Here is a 14,931-nt window from a genome sequence, read left to right as displayed (position 1 = left end):
TTTGTATAGGATGAAACATTTGTACTGAGGATTTTGTATCATTCAGCCTGAGAGAGGAAATCTTATGATTCCAGTCAGATTGCTATGAACTTGTGGTAAATTAGTACATCACGGTGGAAGATTATGATGGAGAAGGTGTGTTTGCCTCATGTCTGCTGGGGAACGGAGATAAGGGATGGGGTTGGGGGGCACAGACCAAGGACATGTCCCCAGCAACCTGTCTTCCTTCTACTAGGCTTCACCTTTCAAAGGACCCATCTCCCTCAGGTTTCACCTCCCAAAGCTCTACCTCACTAAGAGTCTATCTCCTTAAGGTTCTACCTCTCAAAGGTCCATCTCTCCAAGTTCTACTTGCCCAAGGGTCCACATCCCAAAGTTCTACCTCCCCAAGGGCCCACCTCTCAGTTGCACCAATACCTCAGAAGAGCAGGCTAGGGATCTAGCCTTTATTTAACCCATCAGCCTTTGGTGGAGGCACTTAAAATGCAAACCACAAGACCCAAGTTTATTCCAGCTCCAAGCCTGATGCCTGAGAAGAATGCCACATAAGTGACTGTCCAGTTTCAAGCTCAGGTGACTCTGGAGGTATGGTCAGGAGAAATGAAGAGGCTAGAAGGGCTAACCTTTAACTTCCTTTTGGTGTCCTCTGACCCCCAGAAATCTGAAGTCCTGGTGATGGGCAGGCGGCTCTGAGTCCTCCTTTCCTCTGACTTGTATCCCATGAAGCAGCAAAAGAGAATGGGTTTTTATTTCCAACAAAATCCATGCTTTTACATTTTCCCTATTTTAGATCTGTTATCTTTCTTTGTTGTTGTTGTTGTTCTGACTGGTTGTTGTTCTGACTTTTTAATTTCTGGTAAGTCCATGATGAAATAATTAACAACCTAATAAATCTGAAAAAAAAAGGGGGGGTTGCCCTCAACACGGCAGCAGTAAAGTGTCGACTGCTTTTCTCATCTGTGCAGACCTTGTGTGCCACCAAACAAGTTTTGGAGGGACATGCTTATATTTAACCCATCATCAAAGAGAAAGTGCTCATACCCATAATACCCCTGACAATGTTGCCAACTCATTTGCCTCCCTTCTTGGCAGTCCATCCTACAGTTTAAAATGGGTTACTGGATATCCATTACATTTAGTCTGCACTTGTAGCAGAAAAAAAAGCAAGATTTGTTGTCTTGACTCCATTGCATCCCTGACAAGTGGAAAATAATCCGTTGTCAGTGAGGTAAATACCCTGTTCTAAGTAACTCAGCCAACTAGCTTATTGAGCTTCAGCTCCCACAGGGATGCACATGGAATGGTTTTTACCCGTCATGGATTCTACATAGCTAGGGGTGCTCTGCGGTGTCATGAGTGAAGGAGTCTTTAGTGGAGATGCGATCCTAAGTTGGTGCAGTCTACTGCTGGCATTGTGTGACTAGAATTGTTTTGTTAGGTTGCTGTTGTTTTCTCTGTTTGTTGTTTGTTTGTGAAAACCAGTTGTTAGATGGTGATAGCATGAACTAAATGCTGAGCCTTAGAACTTCCAAATTGGATGTATGTTTATCACAGAAATTGTCAATCATTTCAAACCAGGGCTGCTCTTAAAACATTCCTTTGTGAACTGATTTCTAAAATACCACTGTCTGCTCTATCTGGATGTAAAATTACCAAGGCCATGGCAGGCAAAAAGCTTAAAGTTTTACAAGGAAAACTAAATGGCAGGAACTGAAGGTGCAATTTAGTTGTAGAACACAGGCCTAGCATGCCTGAGGGCCTAGGTCCCATCCTTCGAACCACAAGGGGTGAGGAGGATGGGAGGGTGGTCTCGGGGAGGAGTGAAGAGCACATGAGCAAACAGAAAACATACAAGCAGAGGGCCAAGTGTGACACCTTTCTATGAAGATGCGGAAAAGCAGCCCTGGGTTTGAAAGACATTGAGACTTTAACACACCACACATTTATGGAAATGACTTGTGACGCTAAGCCTAAAGTTAAGCTTCCTTTCATTTTTTATTAAAAAATTAAGTACAAATCATGATGGACATCACCCAGTGAACACACCCACGAAAGGTGTTGAGCTGGTTTTAAAAGAGAAAAAGACCTCTGAGAGAAAACACTGGAGTGGAAGTCAGCTAGGCATGCATGCAGGAGGGTGCCTCCCAGCAGGATAGGGTTCTCACCTTCCACAATTGAGCTGCCTGGTGTGCCCAGAGACAGATTTTTTTTTTTTTTTTTTTTTTTTTTTTTTTTTTGCTTTATTAGATGCTGCAAATCAGTCATAAAGACATTTTTAGCTGTGCTGATGAATATACATTTGATGGCTAAATTTAGGCTTTTATTTTAAACATTTTCTCCGTTGAAACCTGAAGGTGTTGCTTAGCTACCTTCCCCTTTTCTCAGTGTAGTCAGTCTCTGATTTAATGTAATTTCTTCTGCTGCAGGTGCTAGGAACAGGCTGCTGTCGGGTACTGTAGGCTCAGAAGTGTAAACAGGAAATGTATTGCTGCAACTTTTGCGTTATTACCTCCTGAGTCTTCTAAGCCTATACATTGTTACTTTATGTATGTGCATCCTTTGCCTGGAGTGAAGTCTATTCAGCAAAAGTGACAATTGTGCGGATAAATGATGTGTGTAGTTAGACTTGATTATCATTTTATTTTAAAAGTTTGGTTTTATCGTAAACTAATTTTGCACAGTAGCATGAAATTATTCCAAAATGGCTTTCCAAAATAATTAAGCTCTCAGTAGTGAACCCATCTGTCATGGTTGGTTTTTAATTCTCAGTTTGACATAACTTAAAATCACCTGGGAATAGAGTCTCAGGAAGAGAGAGATTGTCTAGGCCAGGTTGGTCTGTGGGTGAATGCTTGTGGGGGAATGTCTGTGGGAAGAACCAGCCTGAAGGTGTGCAGTGCCATCCCCTGGGTTTGGCACTTAGACTCTGTGAGTGGAGAAAGCTAGCTGAGCACTAAGCATGCCTGTACCCTTTTCTGTCTGTTCCTGGCTATGGATTGATGCTTCAAGTGAGTTCCTTGACTCCTCTATGAGGGTCAGACTATTAACTTAAGCTGTGAACTAAAAGAAATCCTTTCTCTTACAAGTTGCTATTTGTTGAGGTATTTTAGAGATTTATTTTTAACTATAGATGCACATATATCTGTGCAGGTATGTATGTGCACATGACTGCAAGGGACTACAAAGGCAGTTTCCCTGGGGCTTTAGCTATGCACGGGTCATTGTGAGCTGCCCAACGTGGGTGCTAGGAATTGAACTCTGATCCTCTGCAAGAGCAGCGTGTGCCCTGACTGTTGAACCTTTGGCTCTTAGGTTATTTTATCACAGCAACAGAAGTGGAACTAGCACGCCATCCTACAGCAGAGTTTTTCTTCCTGTCATCTTCAAGAGCTTCTGCCTCCTAGCAGTAAACCCGGGTACGGATCATCAGAGGACAGGAGAGTCCTTGGTGACAGCCGCAGTTGGTAACGTACATGCTGGTGTACTTACCAGCTGTCACGGATCAATCCTCTTGTTTGAAAGATAATTACTTCCATTCTCTTATAGTTCCTAGAAGTACTTGGAAAACTTTTTGTACTCTATACACTTGGGGGATTAGATAATTCTTTTTTTTTTTTTTTTTTTGGATTTTCGAGACAGGGTTTCCTCTGTGTAGCCCTGGCTGTCCTGGAACTCACTCTGTAGACCAGGCTGGCCTGGAACTCAGAAATCCACCTGCCTCTGCCTCCCAAGTGCTGGGATTAAAGGCATGTGCCACCACTGCTCAGCTAGATAATTCTTTTGATAGGGTTTCAGCTCAATTTAAAAAGTACTGCACAATTAAGCTTACCGATGTTTACCTCACTCCTGGTAGTTAATATTTTATCATACAAGAAGCAAAGCAGTAACTGGAAGGTTCTATGACTTAGAGTCGCAGTGCAGAAGTGACAGCAGCAGCACAACAGGTGACAAGGGGCCCATGTGTCCCTTCAATTCAACATATTGTGTTCCCTAGTGTGATAATGGTGAGTGTCCATGTGGGGGTAGTGAGGGTTTGAAAAGGCTGTCTCATCACTGCCACTACCCCAACCACAAGGCTAAGGCACAGTTCAGGAACTGTACTGGCTGGTTTTCACCTGTACTGGCTGGTTTTGTGTGTCAACTTGACACAGGCTGGAGTTATCACAGAAGGGAGCTTCAGTTGGGGAAGTGCCTCCATGAGATCCAGCTGTGGGGCATTTTCTCAATTAGTAATCAAGGGAGTAGGGCCCCTTGTGGGTGGTGCCATCCCTGGGCTGGAAGTCTTGGGTTCTATAAGAGAGCAGGCTGAGCAAGCCAGGGGAAGCAAGCCAGTAAGAAACATCTCTCCATGGCCTCTGCATCAGCTCCTGCTTCCTGACCTGCTTGAGTTCCAGTCCTGACTTCCTCTGGTGATCAACAGCAATGTGGAAGTAAGTTGAATAAACCCTTTCCTCCCCAACTTGCTTCTTGGTCATTATGTTTGTGCAGGAATAGAAACCCTGACTAAGACAGGAACCATGTGTCAAATGGGTCTGCATTTGTTTTGGTTCAGCTGCAAAAAACCTTACAAGACTCATTTTGCCAACCCTGTCACCATGCGGAGATAAGGACCTGAGTGCCAGTTCTAAGTCAAATATTGAGCCAAGATGCAGCTGTCTTCTACTGCTTGACCCCTGTTGCCGATCTTTCCACCAATTATGCTGCACCAGGACATGGGTGCCGGGACTCAGCTGTCAACTAAAATGTAAATCGTTTAGCTCAGATACAAGGATGCCCAGGCTTCTCTTTGCCCCGCTCAGTTTGTCCTGGAGGTTAAATCAGAAAGGTTAGGGTTTTCTTTTTCTTTTTTTTTTTTTACCCAAATTACAAACTAGGAAATGAGCTTACACTCTTGTCACAGAAACATTGTCAACTTGACTAGATTTAGTATCACAGGACTCTGGCTACGTCTGTGAGGTGTTTCCAGAGATTAGCTGAAAAAGGATGATCCATCCTGAAGAGGCTGGTCGTTCTCTAGATAGCAACAAACTCACTTTAAAGCTTATGTGGAGAGGCTAAGACCTAGAAGAGTCAAGGCAGTATTAAAGGGACAGGAGGAAGTGGCAGGCTGGTACTACTAGATTCCATACTGGGTTCTGTGAAGGTGTAATGAAGGCCCACTATCCAGACAGCATGTTTGTGGCAAAGGAACAGGCAAGGGACAGAGAAGAAGGCTCAGAAATAAACTCAGTCACAGAATGTGACAATGGTAATGAGCAAAGCAATGGAGCAGAGATCGAGTTTTAATAAATGACGCATGAGGAACAGGACAGCCCTGGGCCGAGGACTAGAGGGGTGACACATATATTAAACCCTTCGCACTGACAAAAATCTAAGGGATCATAGACATGATATGCAGAACTAAAAACTCTTGAAAGATAACAGAAAAACGCAGATGGCCTTGTGTGTGACAGTGACTTTTAAATACAGTATAAAATTACGATCCATGAAATAATCCATAAGTCAAACTTGATTAAAATCTAAAGTGTCTGCTCTGGTGCCCACTATTTGATGAGTGTGGAGAGTGATGTTGTAGTAAGTTCAATGTTAATCGTTACACAGTGCATACATGCATCAAGTATAGCACTGTACCCGGAGTATAAAAGTATCTGTTAAGGAGACATTTTAAAATTAAAGAAACAAGTATCATTGCCCCAAGCCGCCATTCCTGAACTTCTCTCTGATCTCTGCACTGCACTGGGCTCTGCTGTCCCATCTCCCAGCAGCCTGGAGAGAGGGGCGGAGAACTGTGTGACCTCTGTTTAGAAAAGAAGGGTCAGAAAGCCTAAAGGTCACCAAGGTTATTGAATGATGAACTCAGGGTTTGGAATCAGGATCAGGCCCTCACTCCCATCTCATTTAGGATCATCAGCACAGTAATATATGGAGAAGCATTTGATTTCGCATTAAGAGGCTTTAGGAGTTAGGGGGATATACATACAAATATACATACAAATATTCACATGATTGTTTAGAATAGGTGACAAAAGTATATTTTTATGTTAAAATAATCAGAAATTTCTGATTTTCAAAACATGGTATCCTGAGAATGAGAAAACAGGCCGTAGACTAAATATTTGAAAAATACACATCTGAAAAAGGACAATTATCCAAGATATAAAAATATAAGAGCCGGCAAGGTGATAAGGACTATTGCTGCTAAACCTGAGGACCTAGGTTCAATACCTAAACCAATTTGGTGGGAAGAGAAAATCAACTCCTGCAGATTGACTTCTGACCTCTACATGTGTACTATGGCATGAACACATACACTAAATACATGAAAAAAAAAAACTTTTAAGGAGGTAATATGTATATTTGATTAAAAATAAAAGCTTTAAAACCACAACAATAAGAAAAGGAAAGACCCAAGTGAAAACGGGCACAAGATATCTTACAAGAAAAGGTCTCCAGATGTCGGGCAAGCACAAGAATGAATGTGTAAGCATCTCTATGGCATGCTGACTTGACTCAGATCTTTAGGTATGTACCTAGGAGCCAATAAACAGCTGTGCCATATGGTAGGTGAATTTTCAGTTCATTGAGGAACTCTGGTTCCATTTTCCATAGTGGCTGTGATGTGTCTTACAAACCCAAGGATATATTTTGTAGAGTGTGGTATGGTGTGGTGAGAGGGGCTGCCTCGGCGGCCCGTGTTGAGGCATCCCTTCCCCAGAGGCACCAGCCATACAATGGGTCTAGTATAGAATAGACTTTATTTGGAGCCATGGGAAGGGGAGTTGAAAAGGGAATAGAGGAAGAGAAAGGATAAAGAAGGACAAAGGTGGGGGAGAGGGAGGGGAGAAAGGGAGAGGGACCGGCCACAAAAACCTTGAGAAGGAGGGGTCAGAGAAAGAAAAGGGACAGAGAAAGTCAGAGAGGCCAAACAGTCCCTTTATTAGCAAGCCATGCCTACCTGTCAGGCAGGGCCTAAAAGGAATGCTAAGGTGCTAACCGATTTACCAATTTACAGTCCCCACCAGGAAACCATAAGGATTCTTCCAATCCTGGCCAGCATTTGTTGTTTCTTATTTTCTTGACTGGTGAGATGGACTCTCCACATAATTTTAATGCACCTTTCCTGGTAACTGAACATGTTCAAATTTTTTTCAAATATTTATTTTTTAGTAAGCCTTATTATAAAGAATATCACGTGCTGAAATTAGCCCACAGCCTATGAAACTTGGTAGCCTTGTAGGTAGTTGAAACAGCCATTATGGGGTCGGAGAGCTTCTTGCCAGGTTTTATACTTTTACCATATGGTAGGTTTTTACGCACTCATCTGCCACCAAAAAAAAAAGGAAAAAAAAACCACAACAGAGTTAGAACTAGAAAAACAATGAGCTTTGTATCCTTCTCTTTTTCCATTTTTCTAGATTTTCCAGGTTTTTCTAATGTAGGTTATTAAACTATCCCTGGTGACTTGTGATGCCGTTGGTATTTACTGTGATGCTTCTTTATTCAAGTTTAACTTTTCTCAATTAGGTCTTTTCTCTCATTATTTGGTTTTCTTTTTGCTAAGCATTTTTCCATCTTTTTTTTTTTCAAAGAAGCAACTCTTGTCTATACCTTGTACTGCACCCACGTGTTCCTTTGTGTCTCTTTGATTTACACTTTATGGAGCAGGCTGAACATTGGCATTGAGTCTTCTTTAAAAATTTGGTAGAATTTGGCAGTGAATCAGCCTGGTCCTGGTTCTGTTGCCTGGGATATATCTGTTTAGGTTTTTGTATCACTTTGCCTTAATTTTAGTAGGATAAATGAATCTACCTCTTTTTCCATTTTTCTAGATTTTCCAGGTTTTTCTAATGTAGGTTATTAAACTATCCCTGGTGACTTCTGATGCCATTAGTATTTATTGTGATGCTTCTTTATTCAAGTTTAACTTTTCTCAATTAGGTCTTTTCTCTCGTTATTTGGCTTTCTTTTTGCTAAGCGTTTTTTCCGTCTTTTTTTTTTTTCTTTCAAAGAAGCAACTTTTTGTTTGAGGTTTTGTATTTTATTCTTGTCTCTACTTTACTAATATCAGTCTTGATCTTTAAGATTCCTTCCTGTCTATTGTTTGAGGGTTTGTCTTGCTCTTGCTTTCTTAAGACCTAAAGGTACACCGTCAAGTTATTCATATAACATGGATTCTTAAGTTTGGATTCATAGTCATATCCCAGAATTCCTGGAAGTTGTGGTCATGCCTATGGTCACTGTTTGTTTTTCCCTTGTCCTTCACCCCTGACATCTTCCTTCTGTTTGTCTAAAGATGTTTTCCACCATCTCTTAAAAATTTTCACTCAAACATTTGTACTTTTTTCCTCTTCCAAAATCTTAATTTTCTTACTGACTTTCTTATTCGTGTTTCAGACTGTCTTCATGTCCAGAGTTGATTTACTTACTTCATTTGTATTCTTATTTGTGTCTCTTTGACAGCATTGATAGTTTTACAAATAAAATTTTAAACTGCTCATCTGGCACCTTACCCATTTCAGTGTTTTGAACTTAGAAATTTAGAAGTTAAAAATTATTAATATAAATTAGATGTTTAAGCTATTATTAACTAATTGAAATTATTGATTAGAAGTTTTAAAATATTATAAATTAAAACTATTATTATTACTAGAAACTAAAGTCATGCTTCCTTGATATTTCATTTTCTTTTTTTCTTTCTTCTTTTTTCTTGTTGGTTATTTTGGTACAGGGTCTCTTTATTTAGTCCTAGTTGTCCTAGAGCTTTCTCTGAAGATCTAGCTGGCCTCAAACTCGAAGGGATCTGCCTCCTTCTATCTCCCAAGTGCTGACTTTAAAGGCACGTGCCCCACACCCTTTTTCTTATGTGTCTGTGCATTTGTTGGCTTGATATCCATTTCAGGTTATATTTGGGATTTTCCTTTTAGACACCAGCCTACTCATGGTAGAAGGAGAAAACTGACTTCTGACAGTTGGGGCCTGACCGACCACCACACTCATGTGAACCATGACATGTACGTGTCCACAGTCTGGCACAACACACACACACACACACACACACCACCATAACCACCACCACCAAAAACAACAACAGTGAACTGATGAAATTTGGTTTTTGGAAAATAGTAATACAATTGGGTCCTGCCATGTGGACATGTGGGGCCTCATTTGAAGTTGTACATTTGTCTGCTTTACAGTCTGTGCTGCTGCTGAGCCTGGACTGAAAGAGCATCATTTATCCTCAGAGCCACCCTCATTTTAGTAGTTTCTCCACTTTGATTATGAGGGCCCATTGCTGGCCAGAGTTAGCTTTGCAGTCTGTGGGCTAGGCAGATCTTCCTACACTTCCAAGATCCTCCCAATTGTATACTCTGTGGTTGCTAATATTCTAGCTTGAAGGTCTGGGAGTAGGAGAAGCAACCACCTGGTTGAGATCCATCTGAGCCTGCTGAGCATTAAACACCCAGCTGGAGGGAGAGATGCAGCTGTGCAAATCAAGTGTCCTCTGGACCTTGGGAGCTTTCGGCCTCTACAGTAGTGAATGTCAGGACAAACAGGCATCTCCAATAACTACATCTGCCGATCTCAGCTCATGTATCAAAGTCCAAAGTTATTCTCAAGTGATGAAATCAACCCCAAGCCACCCATTTGTACTGAGCCTGAGAAGAGCCTGCGGCCAAGGTGTACTGCCCTCCTACAACTGGCTCTCTCCAGGGGATGAGTGAAGGCTGCCCTCGGGCTCCTGACATCCGGGACTGACTGTTCCTGCTCTTAGGCCCTCAGGGTAGCTAGGTTTTAAACAAAAGATTCCCACACAGATAACACTGCCTCTGAGTTATCCTTGGAGCAAAATAGATCCCTTCTCCCCTGCTGATCCACCCACCAGAAGAGCCATGCTTCACCAAAATGTGCATCCAGACTTGAGTGAGGTCCTGCTACCCTCTGCCCGCGGAGAGCCACAGGCTAGAGAGCTCTGTGCAGCGTCATTCTTTTTTTTCTGTTGCTCTTCACTTTGCTGCTTTACTATTCCCTTTGCAGTCGCATGTTCTCTCTCTATAGATAGATAGATAGGTAGATAGGTAGATAGATGGATAGATGGATAGATAGATAGATAGATGGATGGATGGATGGATGGACAGATGGATAAATAGGTAGGTAGGTAGATAGATAGATAGATAGATAGATAGATAGATAGATAGATGGATGGATGGACAGATGGATAAATAGGTAGATAGATAGATAGATAGATAGATAGATAGATAGATAGATAGATAGATAGACAGATAGATAGATAGATGGACAGATGGATAAATAGGTAGATAGGTAGATAGATAGATAGATAGATAGATAGATAGATAGATAGATAGATAGATGATAGAGCCTGACTCATCCTTTATTACACAGTGTGGAGGCAACTTCTAACCCTTCATATTAAACAGAAGTCACAATCTGAAGTCTTTTATTATATATTTTATTATATATATGTATATATACATATATACACACACATATATATATAATGTTTTGTTTATGTGAGTGTATGTCTGTGTACCACATGCATGCATTGCCAGCTGAGGCTTGAAGAGGGTGATGGATCCCAAGGAACAAGAGTTATAGGTGGTTATGAACCACCACGTAGGTTCTGGGAACCCAAATCTAGTGTTGCCGCACTACAAACCTGGGAATTTATTATAGGCTAGTCCTGAGGGAAAATGGAGGTGACTTCTCAAGTCTCCAGTCAATATCCCACAGACCATTTTTAAGACATTGAAATTATTCTGTATGATTCTGCAGATCGAATGTACAGGATCAAAGTGACTCTTCAGGTAACACACAGACTTCAGGCAGGACAGCCAGTGAACCTCCTCAGCCACTCCCAATCTTTCCTGTGCTCTCGGGCATCCACAGGGCTGTGGTAGCACAAATAAGGGGACAGAGTATGCCAGAACTTCCTGTCTGTCTGTGCTTGCCAGCCTGACTGGATTTAGAGTCCAAATCACTCTGTTTTCAGAGTGGTTTGACAAAGAAGACCCTCCCTGAATGTAAATAGCACTATTTCTTGGACAGGGGTCTCAAATTGAATAAAAGGGGGTAAAAGACGTGATGTTGTGGTATGTCCCTTTAATCCCAGCACTCAGGAGGCACAGTTGGATGGGTGTCTGTGAGTGTAAGGCCAGCCTGGTCTACATGGCACATTCTAGGCCAGCCAGAGCTAAATAGTGAAACCGCAGATGTTCAAGGTGGGTGAGTACGCTTGTGAGTGTGTGTGTGTGTGTGTGTGTGTGTGTGTGTGTGTGTGTGTGTGTGTATAGATTCTCAGAAACATGAAGTAGATCAGACCAACTTCATGATTTCCTGCATCTGTATACCTGCAACTCAGCCCCTCAGAAGACTGAGGTAGAAGGGTTGTAAGTGTGTATGTGTGTGTGTGTGTGAGTGAAAAATCAAGAGGGGTTCTGTAGTTACGAATGCATAAGGCTCTTTAGAGAACCCGACTTATATTCCTAACACCCATGTCAGATCATAATTGCCTGCAACTCCAGGTGCAGGGCATCTGATCCCTCCAGCCTCTGCACCCACACTTGCACTTACTCATTTACAAACATACACACACATATGCAATTAGAAATAAATTTATAACAACAGCAAGAAAAACAAGCTAGTTGTCATTGTGCACACCTGCAATCCCAGCCATGAGCCTGAGGAGAAAGCTGGACAACGGGAGGGTGATTCTCAGCCCAGACACACCAAGCTTTCAGCAACCTTCAACTACTGACACCACCAATACATTCAGTTTGCATGTATGTATACATATATGTGCATGGACACACATGCAAACTGAGTTTTACAAAGAATCACGTCACATATACGTAATTTTAGCCATTTCAATAGTTTGTAGAAAACTGGTACAGGTTTAACAAGTTCAGCTCTTAGATATAGATGGAGCCTCCAAGTGATCACCACAGTACAGTTCCCTTCTCCACTTTCTGAAATCATCACAGCAGTTTAGATTTTACTCAAGGGGAGAGAAATGGAGAGACATTAAATGTTTCCTTTTGAATGATCTTTAATGTTTGAAATACGGCTTGAATTCCAAAGCCAAAGTCTGCACTTTGGGTGGCATACAAATCAGGGTTTGAATTAAAGTGTCTAAATGTATGACAGAAATATGATGGTATTTTAAATATGACCCCTCCTGGCTGGCACACTCTGCCCCCTACCCTAAACTACTTACATCCACACCCTTACTGTCATGTATGATACTCATTCCTAAACAAATTCCTACCCAGCACCTCGAGCTTGGAACAGTGGGGGGCAAGCCCATCAACCCAACACTCAAGGTTTGGGGGCAGAGAGGGGATAGGGAACTCACGGTCATCCCCTACTACATAATGAGTTTCAGGCCAACCTGGATTATGTGGGACCTTGTCTCAACAATAACTAGCCAACACTAAAATCCCATGTAATTGCAGAATGAACAATCCCAAACTTGGACAACATAGACCTAACACCTGACTATTAGGACAAAACGCTGAGACAAAAGGCTGAGTGAGGGGCATACTTAACATACCAAAGTGGACTTGGCTGCCAGATTCTCCCAGCATCCCCCAGTCCCACATATTGAACTGCTCTTCCCTATATAATCCAACCATGTTGGTTACCTGGCCTTTTTGTCTACTCTTTACCTTCCTGCCCTCTTGGTCTGGAGTGCCCCTCCCCTTTCTCCTTACATGGCCCAGCTTAGCAGGTCATGTCCACTTTGGACTCTCCCAGATGCCCCTGCCTCTGGCTGTGCTCTGCCTTTTATTTACAATAAAACCTCTCCTCCACCATATCTAGGAGCAGTCATATTCTTTCCTTTTTCTTTCTTACCACCATCAAGCTGTCTCTGTGATCCTATGATTCTGGGATCCTGTGATCCCGGGCTCATTAGAGCTCCTGGGAGTGGAGCTTCCTCTGGGTGTTGTGGGACTGGCTGTAAAATTTGCGCCCAAGGTCTGCTCAGAGCAGCAGCCCAGACAGACCAGAAGCAACCTTTGCCACTGGGCTGGTGGAGTTCCCTGCTGGTCCCAGTGGCTCCCAGTGTTGGAACAAATGTGTCCTCCTCACCTCTGATCCTCTGATCCTGGGAGTGTTAGAACACCTGGGAGTGGAGCTTCCTCTGGGTGTTGTGGGACTGGCTGCAGAATTTGTGCCCAAGGTCTGCTCAGGGCACAGGCCCAGACAGACTGGAATCAACCTCCCTTAAATCCCTTCTAAGCTTTATTGAGTTATAATTTACAAACCACAAAATCTCCCCATAATGTACTATACACAGTGGTTTTGTTTATCCATGGAGTTACATAAATGTCAACTTCACCTCAGTTTTAGCTGTATGTGCTGTTGCTGCTGGTAATCCAACCCTAGAATATATATTTTTATTTCTAGGCCCAAGAGCAGTGGTTCTCAACCTGTGGGTCACCACCCATTTGAGGAAAAAGGTCAAACAACCCTTTCACACAAGTATAGCAGTGAGTTTTTGCTACATCCCTTTGGCTCCTGCTGGGTTTTGCTACATCCTGGGAGCTATCTTTGGATCCAGGAATGAAAACACACACGTACACACACACACACACACACACACTAGCTTTTTTAAAATATGCCTTACTAGCTCAGTGCCTGGGCACTTCTAAGCCTCCTATGGCTAGCATGCCCTTCCCTCCGGTGCTCCTGGCTCAACACTTTTCAAATCCACTTTTAACTTTGCTCCCCGTTACCTTCTGTGAAGACCATTGGTCTTTGCTACCCTTCTGGGCAGCCCTTCCAGGGACCACTTTCCCTTTACAACTACATTTTGGATGATCTCCCCTCTGTAGCTCTAAATCTGTTCTGTCTGTCTCTCCTGGGTCATAGCAACACTCTCTTTCCTTCCCATATTAGCCCAGACAAGCTAAGGGTCCTGGCCCCTGTCTCCCATTGCCTGTATTTCCTTATGGCCAATCAAGTCCAGTTGGGGGCAGGCTTCCTTTAGCCTGCACACAGGACACTGCAAAAAGGTATTTTTTGGGTAACACAATTAGCAAGAGAACACCAGCCACTACACAGGAGTCGCCAAAGACCATTGGAAAACACAGATGTTTACATTATGATTCATAACTAGCAAAATTACAGCTATGAAGTAGCAATGAAAATAATTTTATGGTTAGGATCACCACAATATGAGGAACTGTATTAAAGAGTCACAGCATTAGGAAGGTTGAAAAACACTACCCTAGCATATTTTTTTTGTTCTGTTGCTATAATAAACAAACAAAGAGCAAAAACATCCCATCAACAACTTAAGGGATAAGTTTATTTAGCTTATACTTCCAGGTCACAGTCCAATACTAAAGCAAGTCAAGATAGGAACCTGAGGTCAGGTCTGCTTGCTATGTCACACAGCATTGTCTTTGACCAGGGAACTCACAGCCAAAGTATAAAGAAAGAAGCCATGAGGAGTGTTGCTTGGTGCCTTGCTCACTGACCAGATCAGGTTCATGCTGTGCCTGAGCTTCCTTATTCAGCCCAGGACCACCTGCTTAGGGAATGGTGCTGCCCACAGGGGACTGGAACCCTCTTACATCAACAATCACAACATCCTGTCATAGACATGCTCACAGACTAATCTGATTGAGTTTTTCAGGTGATTCTGAGTTGTGTCAAGTTGACAGTGAATGGTAATTAAAACAATTTCATCTTGCTGAATGATACATTTAAGTCTATGATTCATTTGGGGTTTATATATGTTTGAAAGTGGTCCAGTTTTATCCTTTTGTTTATGAATATCTAGTTTGAATATCACTTGCTGAAAAGCCTACTTTCTTTTATTAAATCATGTGGGTGTTCTTGTTGAAAGTCAGATGCTCCCAAGTTTACAGGATTTTTCTGGAGCCTCACTTCTATTCTCTTGCTCTG

Source organism: Mastomys coucha, unplaced genomic scaffold (assembly GCF_008632895.1).
Source record: "Mastomys coucha isolate ucsf_1 unplaced genomic scaffold, UCSF_Mcou_1 pScaffold23, whole genome shotgun sequence".
NCBI classification, from domain to species: Eukaryota; Metazoa; Chordata; class Mammalia; order Rodentia; family Muridae; genus Mastomys; species Mastomys coucha.
The sequence above is the reverse complement of the archived record's forward strand: the minus strand, read 5'-3'. Positions refer to the sequence as shown.